General features: G+C 42.2%; 1 protein-coding gene across 1 annotated transcript in view; it reads right to left on the bottom strand.

The window, feature by feature from the left end:
- The window catches only part of TBPL1 (TATA-box binding protein like 1), a 74,485-nt gene that overhangs the window by 625 nt on the left and 58,026 nt on the right, over positions 1-15,834 (bottom strand).

The following is a 15,834-nucleotide window of genomic DNA, read 5'->3' as shown; positions in this document are numbered from 1 at the left end:
CTCATGGTCCCCATTAAAACTAGAGATATAAATAGCTCGTTTTCAGTTTTTATTTTACTTTCCCTGGGAATTTCTCCGTGTTTATTGTAATGAACAAAAATGGAAGAGAATCATTACAAAAAAATGACTCATTTTTTCCACTAAAGTTCTCCAGTTTTTGTTCATTACAATAAACACGGAGAAATTCCCAAGGAAAGTAAAATAAAAACTGAAAACGAGGGACCCTATGTATCTGTGAATGCTGCCTTCATACTGTAATTCAGCTGCAGAGTCAAATATGTAACATTTCATTCAAGTAACACAACATACAGAATAAAGTAAGGTTTTAGCACAGAGCAGCCATCACGTGCTGGCTTTCTTTGAAGAGGATTATTCTATTAACTGTGGCGACAGAAATGAAGGTTTTCTCAACCAAAACTTAACGAATGACTCTAGAGACGGGAGCAGATAGCTAGCAGGGCACTATGTAGTCAATGGATGCAATACTTTCTCATCTAACGTAGGACTTTATACACAGAACTTAGTACAACCACAACTGTATTAACCTCACGGCAACACCACCTATTGCCATGAGGTTAAACGTTTTTTGGTTGCATTAAATATTAAAGGCCCCACACAGAAATTAAGCCATAACCATCATTACAAAAGAAAACCCAATGTAATTAGCTTGTCCTTTTCTTAGAACTGCAGACTGAACCCAGTTTACTTATGTTATCTCAGCACCGCCACACTAAACTAGTATGTCGCACCCATCAAAATGTTTAAAAGAGCAGACGTTCCACAATAAAAAAAAAAATGATTGGGGGGTATTTAGTTTGCTTTCTTTTTGATAAAACAGCACACTTCTAAATAGAGATATGCTCCAAGCTTTTAAAACAATAGTTCCATTTATATTATTCCAATCCTACTTACGGTAGGCATTTGATACATTTACGTTACTGGTCTCTGCATCTATACACAAGTCAAAACATGGACCAAACCATACTTGTGGACATCTAGGTTTTTCTCAGCATTTGGTGCTAGTAATCCTACTGCACAGCTCTACATCCTATGCCTTCTGCATTATCTAAGGGCAGTACCGTAATCTTTGCATTATAAGCACTTTATATTGACTGCACTTTAATGTTTACACATACCAAAAATGTTGGCACACAAAATATGTACTGATGCTATGAGGAAATAATCATACAAGAGTATTTTGAGTTTCTATCACAATATTTATATAGTGATTTTCAGAGAGAGCAATTTTCAAAATCAATTTACCTATGTAAAGGAAAAATGTAATTTGTTACATTTGCTTTCCTTGAATCCTTCCAAACCAGTGCAGACACACAGAGTTTGCTAACCTACCAGCAGGTGGAGACAGAAGAACTAGATTAGACCTTCATGCAGCCAGTGGCAATCTAGTATTTCAGTAACAAAGCAATGACAAAAACTTTTCAGTCCCCTGCCGAGCAAGAGAATTGTTAACATTCACTGACAAACATTAGTTCCCACCAACCAAGGGAAATAAGAACAACAAACATTCATCTACCAACCAAAACTTGATTGCTGAGTACAAATCTCTATGGAACAGGCTGTAGGGTAATTGGGCAGGCTCCTAGATTGTCTTTCCAAGTAAGATACACATTTTTCCTTCTTTTCTGTCCTACCAGAGCAGTCCAGACACAATGGATGTACCCAAACAAGCCTCAAGCTAGGTGGGATCCTGACAAGCCTAACTTCAAGACCCTTGCCATAAAGGTGGCAGCCCCGACGGTCCACACATCCACGTGGTAATGTCTGGTAAAATAATGCAAGGCCGACCACATTGCTTCCTTGCATAGTGTCCTCCAGCAGAAGCTAATGCTCTTCTGCCCAAGCCACCGCTCGTGCCCTTGGAAGCTTTTTCAGAACAAGATATATAGGCTGATATACCTTGCTTAGCAGACTGGGATGCAGCTTCACCCAAGATGATCCAACCTTCTAAAACAGTGGTGCTCAACAGGTGTGTCGGGAGTCCTTGGGAGGTGTCACAGGGCCAGCAGAAGGCTGCGGTCTCCTTATCAGCCCGGATGGGAGTTAATTGACTTCTCTTATATTGGGCCTGATGGGAGGCTGCTCTCACTTCCTTCTCGTCTTTCTGGCCCAATGGGAGGCTGTTTCCTCCTTCACCCAGATCAGAGGGAGACATTGCCAGCTCCTGCTGATCTGGGCCTGATGGGACACAAACTTTATCTTCCCCTGCTAAGTCTGGGAGTGGTGCTGCTGATGATCTCTTCACCCAGTGCAGGGTAGGGGAAAGGAGGTTGGGGATGCTGGGCAGATAGAGGTGGAAAGGAGAGGGACTGTGGGGGGCTGCTGAGCAGGGTGGGAAACAGGATGAAGGAATAGGAAGAGTTAAGCAGGAGAGGGGGAGCACAGGGAAGAGGATGTGGGGGGTTGGGAATGCTGCCTGGGATGTGAGTGTGAGTGGATGATTGAAAGGGAGTAATTGGGAAAAGTGAAGGATGATGGAGGCAGGGAGGGGGAGTGATGGCGTGCAAGAGCCATAATATTGTCAGTTTGGGGAATGTGCATTTCTTCTCTCTTTGTACTTTGCTTAGTGTAGGAGGATATGTATTTCTGTTTCTAGCTCTCCAGATTTGCACATCATGCAGAGTGGTTTTTTGAGGTTTCCGTTCCATGTCGTGTCTCCACATTTGTAATTTGTGGTCTGTTATTCTGTATTTGGAGAAGGTCGGATCTGTATGTGTGTCTGAGGTGAAGTATTTTGCTAGTAGGTAGGGATTTGTATCGGTCTTATTTGTTGCATTCTCGTACTCTCAATAGGACATGCGCTGGTTGTGCACTGCTGCCTTTTCATAGGTAGGGCTGTTGCTGTTTTCAGTTCTTGGAATTATGTACAGTATACCATAGCAACACTGTGCTGAGTGGTTTTACAGTGCGCCTGGTAATAAGAGAGTTTGTGGTCTGTTACTGACATAGCACCAGAATCAGAATATCTCTTTCTATATGGTGAGTTGTAATTCAAATATCCTAGTTCTGCTCTGCATTCAATGTTTGGGGAGGGTTCCTGTGGATGCAGAGTATATGTTTACATTTAGCCCCTCGATGGTCAAATGTTCAGTGTGTCATGAATGTAAGCATTATCTGTCAGGTGTGTCCCAATAGAAAAAAGGTTGAGAACCACCTTCTAAGCGCATTTGTAACTTTTAAATACCAAAGCAGAATCCTCTATACATATAACAGATGAAGCTCCTTTGAGCGTGCCCTCCCTTCCTCATTCTTGAAGAATGGCAGAGAGATTCAAGTGAAATGGCGACACCACCTTTCTAAGGAATGATGGTACAGTAAGCAAAATTACTTCCCTGTCTGAGAAATTTAAAAAAAAAAAAAAAAGCTCTCTATTCAAGAGAGCTTAAAGTTCCAATACATGCCTAGCTGAACAGATTGCTACTAAAAAAACCCCATCTTGACTGTAAGATCCTTAACCAATGCCTATCAAGTAGGCTTGTGTGGTATTACACACAAGGCACAAAACGCCACATTGAGATCCAAGGACGGAATGGTCATCTTTACTGGAGGACAGAGATGCTTCACTTCTTGCAGGACACGTGAAATATCTGGATGAGCAGATATAGATGTCCCCTATACTAGCTCTCTATTATCAGGAGATCGCTGCCACAAATCTTGAGGGAATTCAGAGCCAGTACCTTTTGTAAAAAGGCAAAGATTACCAGGTGCTGAGCGCTTTAAACAGCAACACTTTCTCATGCGAACACCACACCTTAAAAGACCTTACCCACCATGACAAGCTAGAGGGGTAGTTCTCTTCCTTGCCTGTAATAAATATAGACACCACCTTCTCAGAATACCCTCTGCTTCTCAGTCTTCTCCTTTCAATAAGCCATGCTGTAAGACAGAATGGAGATGGATCACATAAGCAAACTGGATCCTGGTGTAGCTGGCCCTCGACCAAGAGCCTCCTGAGATCTGCATACCCCAGCCTATTGGACCAATCTGAAGCCATCAGAACAACCAGTGCCCGATACGCCCTGATCCTCTGCAGTACTCTCCTCACCATCAGCCATGTGGGAAAACATAAGGAAGATCATTTTATGGCCATGGCTGAGAAAGGGCATCCAACCCTACCAACCTTGATTCTCTTCTGCTGAAGAAGCTTGCGACCTTTGTATTTCTTGATGTAGCCAGGAGATCCAAAATGCATGCCCCATCTGTCCACAATTAGTGAAAAGGCCAGACTCGCTAATTGACACTCTCTTGGGTCCAACATGTTCCTAGTGAAATAAACCCGCCTGAATGTTTTCTACTCCTATGTGGGCTTTGGAAAGATCCTTTAGGTGACTCTCCATCCATTTGAGCAAGAGTCCCATTTCCAGAGCCGTATGGTAGTTTCTGGTACCTCCCTAGCAACTGATATAGACAACCACCATGGTATGGTTAGAGAATATCCTTATCACCCTGCCACAGATCAGAGAGAACACTTATAAGGCTTTCCTTATAGCCCTTGCCTTCAGTTTGTTAATTATCATGTCTCCTCCATAACATTTCATAGGCCCTAGGCTGTCTTGCCCCAACCATGGGCTCCCCATCTTCTACTCAGAATGGCATCCATTGTTAATATGATCCAGGGAGATTCCAACTCCATCCCTTTCCTCGGGTTCCGTTCTTTTAGCCACCAATTTAAATTGCTCCTGGTTTCGCCCTGTAATGGTAGTCTCACTTCGTAATCCGGAGGACTGTGCTTGCCACCACAAAAGAAGTGACCTCTGCAGTGGTTCTATATGCTTCCATGCCCACAGAACAAAGTCCAACATTGCTACCTTGACCCCAGGACTTGCAGATAATCCCAGACCCCTGAACTGAGTACAGAGTTTTACTATCCTGTTATCTTAAAAACTTTTCCTCTCTGCATGTCAGAGGGGCCCTGGGTACTCCAAGGACAGAGATGGTACCAACTTGCTTTTGGCAAAGTCCAATCAAGTTCTTGGAGCAACAATCACCTGTGCTGTGGATGTCCAATTTTACTTTTCTGATTCTTCTCTGATCAGCCAATCATCTCTATATGGGTGGACCAAAATACCTTCCTTCCAAAGAAGCAGCCACTAACAGTACAATCTTGGAAAAAGATCCAGTTTTGGGTGCTGCTATTTGGGTTGGCCACAATTCTGTGGAAGTGTTCTCCTTAACACCATAAATGTGAGAAATCTCTGGTGGTCTAGCCTGATGGGGATGTGGAAATAAGCCTCAGTCAATTCTAAGAATATAAGGAACTCCACTTGCCTTTACTGCTATCATCACAGAGAGCAAAATTTCCATGTGGAAATAGGAAACAAGGACAGCTATGTTAACCTGCTTTAAATCCAGGAAGGGACACAAGATATCATCCTTCCTTGAAACTATGAAACAGACTGAGTAGCTCCCCACTATTCTTCCCTTGGCACCCGAACCACCACTTCCACTTGAAGACGGATCTAGTGTGGACTTTACCGCCATGCTATTTGCTATCAAATGACAAGGAGAAACCAGGAAAACATTTGCAATGGAATGAGAAAATTCTAGTGCATAACCATCCTTTATAACCCTCAGGACCCATTGATCCAAGGAGATGTGTGTCTGCTCTCTGGAAATTTATATGGTAATATTTTTTTCATGGTGAGATCAGAGGCCTTGAGTATGAAGTCCTTATGTCTAAGCTCCTCAGCCCAGGCTGGAGGCATGCTTTCAACAGAATTTGATGAGAAGGAATTTGGGATATTCTTATTCCAGATTTGAAGGAGAGAGCCATCAAGCCAGAGAGTCTCCCAGCTGCTCCATGACAATATGTTCTCTTTTAATCCCCAACCAACTCAATTTCACCGGGCTTATCTAATATGCAGACATGCCATGGTAGTGACATGCACTGTGGATGCCATATAGGTTAACATTCTCAACATGTCCTAAGCTGACATCTGCTGACTCAGACTCACAGGGACATCAATTCTGTGATCCTCTTAATGGGAAAAGTATCCTTGAAATAGAGCCTCAGTGAATTCCAATTGAGTTGAAGGGATGAAGTTGAACTTGGAATAATTTATGGTGAACCCTAGCAACTCTAGCACCTGGATGATGCATATTGATTTATTCGCTTTTGTCTGAGGTATACTCTTCACCAGCCAAATTGTCCAAATAGGGAAACACATAAATCCCCTGTTTGAACAGAAATGTTCCAATGTCTACCAAATATTTTGTAACAGCTAGCAAGTATTGATGCTAGGCCAAAAGACAGTATGCAAAACTGAAGATGGTGTTTCCCAATGACAAATATGAAATACTTCCTGTGACTGGGATGTATCCCTATAAGGGTATATGCATCCTCGAGATCCAGACAGCAGATTCAGTCTCCTTTGTTTAAGAGGATAATCATCTTAAATTTCAACTAGGATAAATTAAGTCCAGTGTTCTTGGGTACAAGGATGTACTTGAAGTAAAATCCCAGCCCTCCTTCCTGCGGTAGAACAGATTTGATCACTCTGGTCTGCAAGGAGGAGGACCGTTCCACATCTATCAGTTCCTGATGCAAAGGGAACACAGAGGTTGATTTGGTTGGATTCCCAATAAATCTAGTGTGTAACCATCCTTTATGATCTGAAACACCCAGCTGTGTGAGATTATAAGGGGCCAACTGTTTATGTAAAATGTTAGCCTGAGCTAAAGTGTGTCTGGGATGGTAAGAGAATACCGACTGTATGCTCTTGACCCTGTCCAAAACCCATCCCTGGTTTTGGACTGGGTTGCTGAATAATTTACAGCTTTTGCTATTAAACTGGCAAGGGCTTGGACTCTCTTGCTGAGGGCAAAGTGGGTGGAGAATAACATCTTTTTTGAGGAAAATACTGCCTGCTCTATGGTCCATGAAGAACGAGTGCATCACCTTTATTACTCCAAGTACATTGGCGACCTATCAGGCAGAGGACAAAGGTTAAGTTGATGACCCTGATGTTTATGGTATCTCGTGGGTTGGGAGCAAAATATCTGCAGAGGATGATAAACAGCTATGTCCACAGTCGCAATTTACGTTTTATACATGATGCTCTTTTTTAAGTTCCATCAGTTCATGAGATCCATAAGATGATGAATCAGAGGAGAATTTTTTCTGTAAGTGAACCAGAGTTGTGGAATGCAGCACCATTGGAGGGGAGGTTGGAGGCAAATTATTTGATATTTAAAAAAAGGTAAAGGCCTGATTGTTTCCGTCTTAGCAGACCTAGGATAGTTCCAGCCAGTAGCTTTTGGATGATGTCAGTACAGGTAATAGTGGTAGATGTAAGTGTTGGTATCAGTGGGATATGTTGTTGTTTGTTTTGTTTTTTTTTTTGGGGGGGGGGGGGGGGGAGTGGAAGGGAGGGGTTGTTTTTAAGGCTACTGTAATTTTATTGTAATTTATGTTTTATTTTGTTTGTATTATATGTTGTACATTGCTCTGGTCACATTTTCTGAGTGTGTAGTATATAAGAAATGGGAAATAAACAAACATATCTAAGATAGAATAAGTTAAGAGGTGGCAGTGGAGAGTGTTTTATAAGATCTATCATCTCCTTAACTTTATCTCTAAAGAGATTCTCTTGACTGTGAGGCAAGTCCGCATGCCTGTTCTATACATCTTCCCTTAGGCCTGACGTTTGTGGCCATGAAAGTCTTTAAGCACCAGTAGTCACTGTAGAGGTTCTCAATGCCGTTCTGAGATCATATGTCAATAGGAGTTGGATTTCTTGGCTCTATTCAGGATGGCTTCAACCACCACTGATTGATGTGATAACTGAGGCGTATTGAATCCCTCAGCCTGGACATGATATCTGGGGTCTGTGAGAGGGGTCATTCCCATTCTTTTCTGTACACTGGAGGAGTTGGTGGATGGGCACATCTGACGGTTTCTTGAGGTTCTTGAAGTACTTAAGGCAAGTAATGGTGCCCTGGACTCTCCTACTTCCAAATGAAATCGTTTGGCTTCAGACATCCTTTATATAAAACCAGGAAAGGAAAAATTCTCATAAGGAATCCTGGTCCTTGCTAGCAAAGGAGAGAGCTCTGAGGGGACATGTGGAGTCCTCATCTTCAGAAAAAAGCTCTCATCTGTATTCAGAAACCCAGGATTCCGAAATATAAATTGCGGCTGAAGTCTGAGACTGCACAGACTCCTAAACCATAACCTTATCAGGCATGCAGGGTGGATCTTTGGGCTTTTGAGCTAATTGCTGCTGTCCAGATAGAGAGGTTCCCCTCTCCAGTACTGCAAAGCTTTGACTCTGTGCTGACAGCTTTCGATGCAGACTCTCAATGCCAAGAGATAGATTTCAAGCCACAGCATTTGGTGCCAAGGTGAAGGTTTCAGAGACAGTTCCACTGGCACCAGTATTGGAGCGGAGGTGCTTGGTGTCGGTACCTCTGTCATCTTGAATTGCTGAAATATAGTCGAGCATCCTTCTGTTCAACAACTCCTTGAAAATTCCTGATGTGAAAATAGGAAAGGGGGGGGGGGGGGGTGTCTGAATATGAAAAGAGATATCCTCCTAATTAGGCAAGGGGTATTACAGATGGCAAAAGTATAGGCGCCTTGTGGTGTCAATTTTGTTTCTGCTCTGTTATGTATTGCTTAGAACAAGGTTTCAGCAACAATTCTGCAGGCCAAAGATGAGACTCGTGCTAACATCTATGGTTAATCATGCTAACAAAGAAGGAATGCTACAAAATGCCAATGCTAGTGAAAAAGCCGACATCAACATATTTGCTAAAACTACTGAAAACAGTCTATAAGAATGGTTCTTAACAAGTCCTCAGGGCACACCTAGCCAGTTATGTTTTCAGGATATCTGTAATAAATAAGCATGAGCTAGATTTTCATGCCTTGCCTTCATTGTATGCACATCTCTCTCATTCATATTCATTGTGGATATCCTGAAAACCTGATTGGCTAGGTGTACTCTAGTCAGGTGTGTAGAATAGTGCACTGCATATATCCTGCACATATGTAGTTATAGCACTATGAAGCACTGATTACTGAACTTGCCAGAGAATTATCCAGCACAGATGACATCATTCCTGGAAGGATGGAACTAAGTTTGTTATTCTAACTGATAAGAAGAGGCCTGTGGCCTATAGTGAGAGCAAGCTAAAGTACACATGTTAAAATATATATCGATTGGCTATTAAAGGTAAAGGGTGTGGATTATGCAGATGACTGATAATAGCAGACCCCAGACCCTTTATAAGCTGATGCACACGTTAAGAGCTCTGAGCAGATTTTAAACAGACCTTGTACACCTTTGCTTGTACTAAATTCTTTCTGTATTTTTCTGCTCCTAGAGGAATTATCCGCCTTCCTCTATATAATTACCTGTATTAATAAACCCCTTTCTTTATTACCGTCTGAAGCTGGTATTTATTCTGTAATTAGACACAGGGGACGCTCTTCTTTTAACATCTGGAGCCACCGCTGGGATTCATAGGAAAGGATTTGCGCCCCTTTCCTGTGACTTACCGGCTACAGCAGTTTGCGGACCTGCTTAAGGCTTTTGACTACTTAACCAGTTCCACTTAGGGTGACCTGGGGTCATTAGCGTACTTTAGTACTGGCAAGATCGTGAAGTGAGTCCGGTGGCTGCCACGGAGGTCACCATTAAACTCTTCTCACCTTTGGATTCAAGACGTTGATCCATAGGGAGAAGTCCTTCAGTTCATGATTGGGTACGTATGGGATTTAATTTTAATTTTTTTAAGAAAAAGTGATTGATTTGATTAATGTTTCAGTTATCTATGTCTTCTCTTTTATTTTTTACTATAGTTTGTTAGTCTGCCAGACCTAGTTTAACTTGTAGTTCGTGCTTCTTTTGAATGACATTCCTTACTGTCTGTGGAATCTGCTTTCGAGTACTTTTTTTTTCCCAGCTATGTGTGTGTATACCAACGAGCTAATTTAGCAGGTTTTGTTCTGTATTATTTCAACCTTTCAGACTTTCACTTCAGTTTGGTGTTCTCGTGCAGATTTTCTACTCCCCCTCTCCCCCTCCCTTTTTTTCTCTCTGATGTTCCGTTTATTGTAGTTGTAAACCTTCTGCATTCTTTTCTCCTTTGCCTTCACTTTCTTCCCTCTCTCTCTGACTGTTTAATTTGCTCTGTTTAAATGCTGTATGTTTTTCTACTTTCTCCCTTGCACTTCCTTGCTTCTGCTTGCACTTTCTTTGTTTCTTGAGGCGGGAGACGCCTTCCCCCCCCCCCTCTCCTTCCCCCCCACCTTTGCCTTCCTTTGCATTCCTGTGCCAAGTGGCGACCGGTTTCTTTGTCTGGTGTTCATCCATCTATCTGCCACCTCGCTTTCCCTCCTCGCCCCTCCCAACTCGCCCCTCCCTTGTCTCTTCTCCGTGCATGTTGGGTAATTGAGTTTTGCTTCCCCACCCTTTAGTTTTGTCCTTTTTTGGTGCTGTGCGTTGTCACGCCCCATCCCCTTGCACATTCCTTCCTGCTTACGTCAGCGCCTGCTCGTGTCTGGCTTTCTTTGTTTCTCTCGGCACTTTGGGCGTTGGCCCTCCACCTCCCTCCACCTCCCCCCCCCTCCCTGCCATGCTTTGTCCTCTGTAAACGCATTGCATTCTGGTTTTGTTAGTTTTTTTTTCTCTCTCTGTGTCTTTCTCTGCCTGTTTGTCTTCTCCTATTTTTTGCTGTGTTGATTTTCTTTCACTTTCGTTTTCTTTGTGTGACTGGCTTCCCTTGTTAGTTTAACTGCAGCTATTCAAGTTTTATGGCTTCATTGCTCATGGCCTGCTCTTTTCTTGCCTGCTCCCTTCCCCCTCTCTGTTCAGCGCTCACGGAGCGAGTGCACGAGTTGGAGGTAGCCCCCACCGCAGTGTATCCCCTGTGACCGCATTGAATTCTGGTCTTCTTAGTTTTTTCTCTCTCTGTTTTTTTGTGCCTGTCTATCGCCTTTACTGCTGGCTGATTCCAGGTTTCTGGTTTCCCCGTGAGGCTGAGAGATCGCCTGCTGTGTTACTTGCTGTTCGCTTTGCATTTCCAAAGGGCTTTTCTTCAGCCCACTGCTCTGTTCTTCTTTTACTTGTGCTGTCTTTCCATCACTGGACTGCCCCTACTAACTCTGACCTTAAACGAAAAAACTGGGAGAAGTTACAGCATCAGAGATTATTTTAACTGATCTTAAATATGTTTTCCACGTACATCCAATGCTCAGCTTAGTTCTGACGCTGTTTCTACTGTTCTCTGTGATTCCCCTTCCGTAGTTTACGCTCGGCATTTCTTGCTGCTGAGTTAAGTGCCTGGGTTATTTGGACGTTAGTGCTCGTGCCCCACCCTTTGGAATTTCTTTCTTTGCTCAGAGAACGGAGGTGATCCCCCCTCCCCTTTTTTCTGCCTGCTGTCATGTTACAATTTGTGGCTTGTTAGCACACAGATACAGAACGCAGGGGGAGCTTCAGCCCCCCCCTTCTCCTGCCACTGAATTGCTTACTTTCCTTTATATAACAGTTTTTATGCCTTCCTGCCTGCAAATGTTCTGTTCCTTTTTTTTAGCTCCCGTTAGTTTCTGAACCACTTTTGTGATTTACAGTTACTTTCCTTTAATTATCTGTTTGATTTCCTACCTTTGTGCTCCTCTGGGATTTTTTTGGTGCATGATGGGAATTGCAGTTTTTGCATGGAAGTTGACTTGCCTACTTTTAGCATAGTTACTGAGCCCTGAATTTTGGACATCTACACTGTCCTTCTTTCTAGTTAACTGTTCTGGTTTTTTTTTTCTTTGTTCTTTGTTTCAGATGAGAGGCGCAGGGCAACTCTCACCTTTCCCATCCCCCCAGCCCCTCCCTCACACATTCCTGTATCGGGGGAGAGCGGACCCCATCAGTCTGCTTCGCCCCTATTCGCCCCCCCCTCTCTTCCTGTAGTGTTAAGTTGTGAATTGAGAGCCCCAGGTACTGGCCTTGCCTCCTGGGATTGGTAGTCATTTTCTTGTGTCTCCTCCCACTCCCTTGTCCCCTTCCGTGGTGCTTGGTGGGAAGTGAAGTTTTGTTTCAAGCTCCTTATCTTAGTGCCTCTCCGTGCCTGTCTGTCCTGGCTCATGCTGAGTCCTCTGGCGGCTGACGTCATGACACCCCTCCCTCTGCCATTCCCTTTATTCCTGTGTTCGCTGCTTATTCTTTTCTGTCTGCATTGCTCTGGCCCGTGCTCTGTCTTTACTTGAACATACAAATACACCAATAAATAACTCTTGAACCTTGTGAGCTCTCTCTCTCTCTTTTTCTGTTTATTATTGTCCTCTGTCCTGTGCTATCCTTTTCATTGCTCCCAGCTCTGCCTGCACGGCTGACTTTTATGGCATCATCTGCTAGGACATATTTTCAGGATACTACCTGCAGGTCATTTCTTGGTTTTAGGTATTATATAGTTCTTACATTTTATTTGCAACAGCTATATTTTCTAAGTTCCGCCCCCGCAGGGCTTTGGCCAGTGCTGAGGCCATCCCTAGTCTCCCTCTCTGGTGGGACAATTTACAGGGTGCCGCAGTTTGCATCTTTTCCTTTCATCCTCCTTGCTCTATACATCCTGGACTTTTACTGTTTTTAGGTTTCATTAAATTCTTTCCTTTCATTTGCCTATGGCCACACCAACATACACATACACACAATAACAAGAGACTCCCTTTTCATACTTTGATCAGTTTAGTTTACTGGAAAGCGTACCCTCCCCTGCACTTTTAGTTTTTTCCTTTCTCTATTTATTCCTGACCAATGTTTGTATAGTACTCTTTCCTACAGGAGTCCGTGATCAGTTGGCATTGAGGGCATTATCTGCTGCAGTTTGCAGGGATCTGCCTTCATGTTTCAAGCTCACTGCTTGTCTCGCTGTGTGGTGACGGAGATAGGGTTTCTCACAGGAAGGTGATAAAGGCTGTACGTGTGTTTAGTTTAACCATGGATTAGCAAGGAATTGAACATTACTCAGATAATTCATAGTTTTTGGGACATTGAGTACAACTTGAATTCTTTAGCAGTCAGGATTCTGTCTCTTTCACGGTATACAGTGCTTTGGTCATTGCACTGGCATACTTACAGTACAGTCCTAAGTCTTTTCTTGCACACTGGAAAATTGCCCTTATGTATCAGTTATATGTTCTAATTAATGATGTTTCCTCCTTTCACAGAGGTGAAGGTTTTCCCCAGCAGCGCAAGAGTTATCCCGGTAACCATGCTTTTGTCACAGGCCTGTCTTTCAGAAAAAAAAAAGAGTGAAAGCTGAATATTAATGAGCACAGCGCCTCCTAGTGGCGCAGCTATATTAAAGAACCAACAGTAGCTTTATGACTGTAGTTTGCTGAATTCATATCAGGATATTTAGTTTCAAATGAGCTGTAATTCCTCTAACCTTTATCTGTTCTCAGATTTTATGTTTCCCCAGGTCAATAGTCGTTGGACCATTTGAAGATTACATTTTCTTCTTTTTCTCCGTTTTTCATTGTTTTTCATTTTTCAACTGATTGTTTTTTGCTTTTTCTTTTGTTTTTATTCTAGATCGATCTAGACATTTTCTCAGTACTTTTTTATGTTTTTTTTTTTGGCCTACCTTTATTTTTGATCAGGGGTTTGAGCTCATCAGAAGTAAACCATGTGTTTCTTGTTTGTCTTCTGTGTTCTGATGAATGAGTGCCGTTGTGTGTCAAAGTTTAATGTTCTTTGTGATGTGATGTCTGTGGTGAACTCTTCTCCCTAATTAATCTGAATTTGTTTTGCTCTTATGGTAGCTTCTGATCAAGTAACTTACCTACTGTCGAACTGCACGGCTCTGTCTCCTGTCCCTGACGCGCACTAAGCTGAATGACCTGTTTTCCCCCATCTGCATCATTGAATTCAAAGATTATCCTGACTGGGACTGTGAACTGTTTTCAAAGACTGCCATCATACATCGTATTCATTGTTTTTGTCTTGCTCAGATGCTGTTTGGTCCTATTTGCAAATTGCCATTATTTGGACAGAATTAATGCTGGTTTTTCTAAATTTTGTAGTATCTTCCTTGTCTAACCCCAACCTCTTATATCTTTATATGATTATGTAATATGCTTTTCTTCACCCATTACCCTTGTCTATGAAAGCTGCCTTGATTACATTACCCACATACTATATCCCACTGATTGCTCTCTTAGAACGAGATATGCCCCAGTATGGTCAAATGTTTTCTTGAATCCCTTATCCCTGGACAATGTTTTATCCACTATTGGGCCTACAGATGCTTTGTCACATGACTGCACTTGCCTGATGTTTCAACAGCCCTTTTTCTTTGCCTTCTTTTATTTGTTACTATCAGTTTGCTTTTGTATTTTCAGTTTGGTATTCACTTTTTGCATTAACATGTTTATTCTTTTTTGTGTATTATCCTTTTGGAATGGCATACTCCCTGTATGCACCACTGACCCGAATTGTAATGCTTGCATCACAGTAACTATAGATGGTACGACTAAAACTTCTACTCTGCTATACGAATTCCCTTATGATTGTGAAGGGACAGTTACATACCGTTCTCATAATTCCACACAATACAGTGTATGTGCATACAACCATTACCTGTTTTGACCCTACTGAAGTCCCTGCCCAACAATGGATACAAGTCCATAAATGAGACACTCCTCAAGATCTAGTTATGACATTTGCCCTTTGACTCTCTACCGAAAGGTCGGTTTCCCTCATTTTTAAGTATATTCCCTACCCGCATTCTGGGATGTGACCTATAGATGTGGTAATGATTTGGCTTGGCCATACACGCTCTTATCCTTTAACTATCAGGTTTTTCTCTGGATTTCTCCTTTTCTTATGTGCATATATATTTCTGCTACATCAGAGTACGTTACATTCATGCTGTTCTATTTGCTGTAAGCTATTTCTAGCATTTTCCCACTCGTCTTACTGTTGGTACCTCTGCATCTCTTTGACTTATTCTTTCTTCTACAGCCTGTACCTATAGTAATTACTTTGCTGGCTTTTTATATTCCAATATCCTATTCCCTTTATACTCTGATTTCTCTGTAACCTTTTTGAACATTTCTTCCTGTAACACTTCCTTTCAGATTTTACCTGGAGTTTGTTTATACCCTCTCACAAATATTTCCTGGTAGTTTTATGGCCTTTGTGCTTATTCTGAGATTGATCTCCTTGTAGAAATTTACCCATTCTAACTGAGGCTTCCTCTCACAAGGATATGCAACTGTACCTACTCCTACCTATGACCAGAACATGCCTTATGTTTTTGTTGTTTTTCCTTCTCCTCCTTGTCCATTTTAATGGATTACCTCTTCATGTTTTCTCTGTACCTTTTAAGAAGGATGTCCAACTGCTCTGCTAGGTTATCCCTATTGATTGTTATATTTGTGACCCCCATGTGTAAAAGCACCGATCCTATCTCATGTAAAGCGCAGTGGATATTGGCCCACTCCATCGTTGCAACAAAGTGCATTCATAGACCTTACACAGTATTACACACTATAGCTATAGGCAATTCTTCTTGTTTATCTCAATCTTTTCTCAACTATACCATGTAAGCTCAAATGGTAAATTCTCATTGGCTCAATATTGTAACCTATTAGGATGGCTCTTGGGGTTATGGAACTCCAATTTATATGTTGAATCGTATTATAAGATTGCAAGCTGTTGTTGAAATAATTACTAATGAAACTGCTAAAGCACTGAGAATATTAGCCACTCAGCAAAAGGGTTTTTGGAATGCTATTTATCAGAATCATCTAGCATTAGATTATATACTAGCTGTAGAAAGAGGATTATCTGGTAAATTTAACCTCAGTAA

The sequence above is a fragment of the Rhinatrema bivittatum genome, chromosome 3, assembly GCF_901001135.1.
Source record: "Rhinatrema bivittatum chromosome 3, aRhiBiv1.1, whole genome shotgun sequence".
Classification (NCBI taxonomy): domain Eukaryota; kingdom Metazoa; phylum Chordata; class Amphibia; order Gymnophiona; family Rhinatrematidae; genus Rhinatrema; species Rhinatrema bivittatum.
The sequence above is the reverse complement of the archived record's forward strand: the minus strand, read 5'-3'. Positions and strand labels throughout refer to the sequence as shown.